At 36.6% G+C, this 7,850-nt stretch overlaps 1 pseudogene; it reads left to right on the forward strand.

The window, feature by feature from the left end:
• The first annotated feature begins 2,820 nt into the window (after positions 1-2,820).
• LOC115284310 lies at positions 2,821-4,078 on the forward strand (annotated as a pseudogene).
• The last annotated feature ends 3,772 nt before the right edge of the window (positions 4,079-7,850 follow it).

A 7,850-nucleotide genomic window follows, 5' to 3' on the forward strand; every position in this document is an offset into this window, starting at 1 on the left:
TTCAGTCACCACCTGCTAGAGAGGCTGTCTTTTTTTCATCGGATACTCTTTCCTGCTTTGTCAAAAATTAATTGGCCGTACACTTGTGGACCCAGTTCTGGGTTTTCTATTTTATTCCATTGGTCTATGTGTCTGTTTTTGTGCCAATACCATACTGTCTTGATGATGACAGCTTTGTAGTAGAGGCTAAAGTCTGGGTTTGTGATGCCTCCCGTTTTGGTTTTCTTCTTCAATATTACTTTGGCTATTCAGGGTCTTTTGTGGTTCCATACGAATTTGAGGATAGCTTGTCCTATCTTTGAGAAGAAAGCTGGTGCAATTTTGATTGCATCGAATGTGTAGATTGCTTTGGGTAGTAATGACATTTTCACAATGTTTATTCTTCCGATCCATGAACAGGGAATGTTTTTTCATTTCCTGGTGTCTTCTTCAATCTCTTTCATAAGTTTTCTATAGATTTCATCATATAGGTCTTTTACATCCTTGGTTAGGTTTACTCCAAGGTATTTGATGGTTTTTGGTGCAATCGTGAATGGGATCAGTTTCTTGATTTCTCTTTCGGCTGCTTCATTATTGGTGTATAGGAATGCAACTGATTTCTGTACATTTATTTTGTACTCTGCAACTTTACTGAATTCATTGAATACTACTATGATAAATATCAGATTCAATATTACATGAGGAGATGCTGGAGATTTGTGTTGTGTGTAAAGAATCTACTTGGCTGAATAAATAATTTGATTAATAGTGAATATGTATGAATAACACCTGCACTATTTTAAACATCAATCAATGGCTTGGTTAATGTCTTTGGAGGGATAGGAAGCAAAGTTTATTAAAACAGAAGTGTAATAATGACACCTGACGGTAATATAATTATTGCACTCAAAAATATGTTTTTCCCTAACACAAATAAGGTGTGGCTCAGTTATCCAAATATAGTGACAGTTATTTGGAAAATATGAGCATGTGTCTTTCTTTCTTGGAGATTTATTCTGCCATGGAGTTCCCCATGTTTGCTTTCTGTATAAGTAATAATCCATTTTCTTGTGGGGGTACTTTATAGATAACAAATCAAAAGACAATTTTATTTACACAACCACTAGATAAAATAGTCACAAATTTCCTGTTGGGGCCCATCCAGCCAGAAGTACTGTGTGGCCTCTGGGACCTTGCTTCCCCTACTTGAAAATGTGTGCGCTTGACTGCTTGACCTAAATGGATCAGAGACTGGAGTTAGTTTTCCTATTATTCATGCCACTTGCTAATTGCAGTTTCGGTAAATGGGCAGACTTTCTGATTGAAATGTCCTCCCTAGTTAGAGACACCTTACTCACAGACTATTGTTTGAACTTTTAAAGAAAAATAGCCGTGCCATAAGCTTCAGTTAATATTACACTATATATGCAAAATAAGACTCCCGCTGATGTATTTTTAGTGATAAATTAGTTTTTTGATCTTCTGTATTGTACTTCATTTCTGTCTTTAACTTTCTGTTCTCTCTTCCATGAAAACAATGATCTATTCTGAAACATGTGATTCCTAAGAAGTTACAAACAATGTAATCATTAAAAGAAAGATGTAATCACCTATGGTATTTAAGACACCAAGTTTCACAGTAAAGTGTGGTCTCTTCCACCATTCATGTTGTCTGTGTTCTTTCTTATAGATATTTCGCCGACACCAACCCCCTACTCAGCGACCCTTAGACTCTGGTGCGTGGGCTGGTCCCCCGCAATTTCCTAATTTCACAGATGTAGAAATAAAAACTTAGAGAGGTTAAGAGCTCTGGTAAGTGGTTGAATCTGGATTAGAACCTAGGTCAACCTGCCTCCACAGTCCATACATTACATTGCTTCTTATGAGGCTATTGTGCCTGAACCCCCTTTAATGAAAGAGTTTTACTCAAATCAACAAACATTAACTTTAAGAGCAATAGCAATATCTATCTTTTATCAGGTGACATTAATTCCCCATTCCTTTAATATGAGGATTGGGTGTTTTACTCAGCTCTTCTCTCTTTTGCCTGCTTTACTCAGTTTTTCTATCTTTTCTTTGATTTTGTCAGCCTTCAGAAAAGGTGTATTCTATTCTCTCTACGTCATATGATAAACCAAGAGAGAAAAGCTTCAGAAGTGGATGGATTTGTTATTCAGAGCTATTTGTGATTGAGTGGCCTAGCCTAATTGATTTGGAGGAAAGCTAGCAAGCAGCTATAATTCATATCGCCCAATTTATTTGGCAAAAGTTATTGACATTGTGACCTTGATTTTTCTCATTCCTGAATGTATCTCTCAGTTGATTCAGAGTGCAGAGGAAGAATGGGATGTTTTTTTTAGGCCCTCTAGAGCACTACACTGGCCTTAATTTATTGATTAATTTTCATGATTATCTCTATTTTGAATTTAATATTGAGTATTTGGAAAAGAGATATGACTAAGACACGTTCTTATAATTTATTAGAAATATATACAATTTCACAACAAACATGGCGGCGGTGGCGGCTGCGACGGTGACGAAGACAGCGGTGGCGGTGGCGATGGCAGCAGCGTTAAACAAGGCAGTGGGAATTACTTGGTGTGGTGGTCAGGTGAACTCTGTATGGCTTTTCAATTTTAGTTGAAATTCTCTCCATGGCCTTTTGGAGTTCTTTGGGGTGTCTCCAGAGTAAATTTCGATAACTCTTCATTTCATCAATGTTGGAGTGGCAAGAAAATGATGGAACTGATTTGGGGTGAAAAGGCGTAATGAACTGTAAACTTCAAAAAATATATAATAAATTTAAAAAAGAAGGAAAGAAAGAAAAAGAAAAAAGTAAAGATGTGTGAAAAGAAACCAGAGCCTTTGGACTTCGTGAAAGATTTCCAGGAATATCTGACTCAACAGACTCATCATGTGAATATGATTTCTGGATCAGTTAGTGGGGATAAAGAAGCAGAGGCTCTTCAGGGAGCTGGAACAGATAGTGATCAAAATGGACTCGATCACCCATCTGTTGACGTTTCTCTGGATGAAAACTCAGGAATGTTAGTGGACGGGTTTGAAAGGACCTTCGATGGGAAGCTCACGTGTCGGTATTGCAATTATGCCAGCAAAGGAACAGCCTGGCTTATTGAACACATCAGAATCCACACAATTGAGAAGCCTCATAGGTGTCACTTATGTCCATTCGCAGCTGCTTATGAGCACCATCTGGAAGCCCACATGCGTTCCCACACAGGAGAAAAACCATACAAATATGAATTATGTTCCTTCCGCTGCAGTGATCGAAGTAACTTGCCCATCATTGGAGGCTCAAGCATAAAATGGTGCCAATTAAAGGTACTAGGTCTTCCTTAAGCAGCAAGAAAGTGTGGGGAGTTTTACAGAAGAAAACTAGCAATCTGGGCTACAGCAGAAGAGCACTGATCAACCTATGTCCACCTTCCATGGTGATTCAGAAGCCAGACTACCTGAGCGACTTTGCCCATGAGATCCCAAATATCCAGACCGACTCACACGAAAGTATGGCAAAAACCGCCCCAACGGGTGGCCTGCCAAGGGACCCGCAAGAACTCCTGGTTGACAACCCTTTAAATCAGCTCTCAACTCTGGCAGGACAGCTGTCCAGTCTACTGCTGGAAAACCAAATCCCTGCCTCCCCCGACATGGTCCCATGCCCCGACGAGAAGCCTTTCATGATGCACCAGCCCTAGGCCCAAGCTGTGGTGGCCGCTGTGTCAGCGAGTATTCCTCAGAGCTCCTCCCCACTAGCCCGGAGCCCCTGCAGCCGCACAGCCAGAGGAACTACAGTCCGGTGACCGGTCCGAGCAGTGAACCGAGTGCCCACACCGGTACCCCCAGCCTAGGGAACAGCCAGCTGAGCACCCCGGCGCCAAAGCTGCCAGTCCAGGACCCCCAGCTCCTGCACCACTGCCAGCACTGTGACATGTACTTCGCCGACAACATCCTTTACACCATTCATATGGGATGTCATGGGTATGAGAATCCTTTCCAGTGTAACATATGTGGCTGCAAATGTAAAAACAAGTATGATTTTGCCTGTCATTTTGCAAGGGGACAACATAACCAACACTGACTGAAAATAGTCACATTATGCTTTACCTGGTTTTACCTTTTTGTGTTTTATAGTTTTGTTTATGGTTTTTCTTTTTCCTGGGTTGGGAGGGAGGGTCATTCCTAATAAGATGTCTGCTAATTTAAAGTCTATCTATATATATTTATAGAATGTAAGTTTGACGGTGGAAACAAAGTTTTCTCCTTTTTTTTTCTCCATAAAAATCTGGTCAGGGTCATTTATGTATTGGAACAGTTAGACACATTGGAGTCTATTTTTTCATTTCATTTACACATTTGAGAATTGGAGTGCAATCATAATCCTAACAGGTATTCATTTAAATTTCCCATATTTATGGTCCATAAAATCTTCAAAGCTTACTGCTACTCTTGGTATGTCAACATACACATTGCAGCTATATATTAGTTCTGCCATATTTCAAAATGGTAGAATTACCGCCTCCTACAAAATCTGTTAACAGCTTACTTCAGTGTTAGGTAGAGGAATGGCCTTTCAACAACACTCTTCACTGACATGCTTGTTTAGTTCACATCGCTGGAGTTGAATCCGTGCTGTTGTTTCAACTGGGAGTCACAGAACTATTTTGTGTAGATCTTTTGTTTTTCCCATAAGAGAAAAGCCCTGCATCAGGCTCCGTGCTGGCAGCTAGCTCAGAGCTTGGAGGCTCCTCCAGATTCTGTATCTCCCTCTCTGCACCTCCTCTGCTCACGCTGTCTCTCTCTGTCTCTCAAAAATAAATAAAAAACATAAAAAAATTTTAAATAACAAAAAAAAAACATTTTTTTTGGTATATTTCCCTAGCTAATGAATACTTTCCTTCCCCTTTGAATTTCATCCAAACTAGTATGGTTTTGCCTCTTTTTAGGTCTACAAATTTGATTGAGAAATACTTAAAGGATCAAATATGTCTGAAATTTATTAATGGTCATAAGTATTCACAAAATAAGGTATTGCTTATTAGATAAAAATGAGTAGCTGATTTGAGATATATGCAAACAGTGATCTTGCATGGCATCCTGTTTTGTTACCTCAACTAGCAATGATAAATTAATTTCATGCATATAACCCATCATCTTATTAAAAGCATATAGATGAATATATTCATCAAAACTGTCTATCCAAATTTGATATGAAAGATCAATGAAAATAATATATTCTGAAGCTGTTATTCTTTATAGTTTTTGGTGCCCATGGGGGCCTTGTCTTTTTAAGTTTTCTTTTCCCTTACACCCACAATAGTTTTATTGTTTGTTTACCCTGGTTGTTTTTTTTAATAGATAATTTGTGGTACAAACAAGTAGTTCAGGTTAAAAGGATAAAGACCGTGATTAATGACACACAGTAGATTAGTAAATGCTTAGTAACTTGATGATAGTCATATCTAGACCAAACTTGACTGTTTGAAGACTGATCTTGAGACTGAGTAGTTAGATTACAGGAGATTTTTGCAACCTATAAATGAATTTGAAGATGATTTATTTTAAATCAGTCAAAATACTGTTCTAGGTCTGGCATTGTGTCAAGTGTAGTCAAGTGTGGAATCATTATAATGAAGGAGCATGCATTCTGTCAAAATTATTGATTTGATATAAAGTCTGTATGCACATAGGATGAATTTCCCTTGGCAATTTCCAGACTAATATATCATAAGTTTAACATACCATCTGTTAAAGTGATCTAAATTTTAGTTATTATTTAAAATATTCTACTTTATCCATTCTAGTTATAAAAGTTAGTAAATATGACAAATTTGCAATTTACTCAATATATGGACACTTTTCTATAGCTCTTTTAAAGAAATAATTTTAGTTAAATTCACTTTAGAACACTGACCAAGCTATTCTGGCCAATATATACTTTATTTAACAAACCTCATTTTTACTCATTTTCCCAATTTGCAGTAATTCTTCTTCTTTTATAAATTGTATATGTTATTCATGTTACTCATCTTTTAGCAATCAATCCTAATTTCCAACTCTAAAATCAAAAACTTAAGTTAATAATTTTATTCGCAATAACTAACATGAAAGAAACTTGGAATACACTAACATGAAAATTATGTGGCTAATTCAAAAAACAAGTGACAAAAAATAATAGCTATTATTTTTGATGTTTATATGAGTCATAAGTTTCATCACTATTATTTCTCTAGTTTAGTTTTATTAGTATCTTTTGAGCCACAACACATTTTGTTCTAATTCACATTTTTCCAACTGAAGGTGATAAAAGCTTAAAAGCTTATTTTTATGCAACAAAGCAGTGGTTTGTGATTTTGCTGTTTTCCTGATAGGGCCTTTCAGTCTTTTTAACACGTTTGTGTCTCCCATCACACAAAGAAATGATGAATAATTTATTCTGAATCAAAAGAATATTCACAAAATACCTCAAACAACACCTCATTGCATCTTGAGCTAAACATATTGCAAAGATGGAGAATAAAATTTGATGTTATAGTGACATTTTACTGACTTGTCCCTTTTCTTGTACAGATTAGTCAATAAAGTACAATGAGCAAAAGGAAGACAATAGATAATCTCAGATGTCTCACTACCTAGTATACTTTTCTCAATGAACCAGACATGCACGTTGTTCATAAAAGAGCACAACTGGCTAGCTGATTCATCAACCAAGAGTATAAAATGCCAACAGAAAAAAAATTCTGGCTTCGTATGCATATTGAGGGATAGAATATACTTCCAAAAAGAGATATTATAAGCCAGTAATTGCCAACTTAACTTTTCTCTTTACAGTGTAATAATACTGGAAAAACATCATAGCATTTATGAAGGGGTTAAAATACCTAAAACAAGTTTTAACAAACAATCTATAATTATGATAATATCACGACTATTACAATATAATGTCTTATGATGTTTGTCAGTGCAGCTTCAATAATTACACTTTTCCTTTTATGAATCTTAGACATGTTGCCAGTATTTGTTTAAAACTCTTTAAGGCCCTAATTTCTCCCTCTTGTATTCAGATAAGACAAAGTATCTTTGTTTCAAGAAATATGTAATCATTATTTTGTTTGACAATATTTTCTGTAAGATCATGCGTATTTAGTAAGAAAAAAGGCAAAAGGCATATTTTACACATTAATCAAAAATTGGAAGCGTAATGCCCTGGGATACCTGTGGGCAAAGTTTTAGGTCCTCTTTTTAAAGCAGTAACTATTGTTCCCCATTCAAGCTGACTGACCTGGAAGAAAAAGTGTTTTTATATTCTTAGGACTTTCTCCTTCTTTCCACCAAAACAATTCTAAATCTCTTTGGACAAAAATGTCTTAAATATCAGTGTTATCATTGTTGCCATTACTATTTTAATTAATATACTTCTAAATTTGCATTCTTCCTTATTTTTACTTTGGAGTATATTTCCACGTGAGTCAATGTAGCTTATCAATAGATAACAGGAAAAATGTCAATAGAAAAATGAACACCTGGATTCCTTACGTAAATCACTTAAAATCTGATATAGTTTTAACTTACTGCTGGACGGTAGTGAACTGGATAATTTAAAAGCTATTTTCCTATTTACAAATTATATTATTCATATAATCCTCAAAATAGTATTTCATGGGCACCTGGGTGGCTCAGTCGCATTGGCGTCTGACTTTGGCTCTGGTCATGATCTCACGGTTTGTGTGTTCGGCCCTGCATTGGGCTCTGTGCTGATGGCTCAGAGCCTGGAGCCTGCTTCCAATTCTGTTTCCCTCTCTCTTTGTCCCTCCTCTGTTTGCACTCTGTCTCTCTCAAAAATAAATAAACAT

This window comes from Suricata suricatta, chromosome X (genome assembly GCF_006229205.1).
Source record: "Suricata suricatta isolate VVHF042 chromosome X, meerkat_22Aug2017_6uvM2_HiC, whole genome shotgun sequence".
NCBI classification, from domain to species: Eukaryota; Metazoa; Chordata; class Mammalia; order Carnivora; family Herpestidae; genus Suricata; species Suricata suricatta.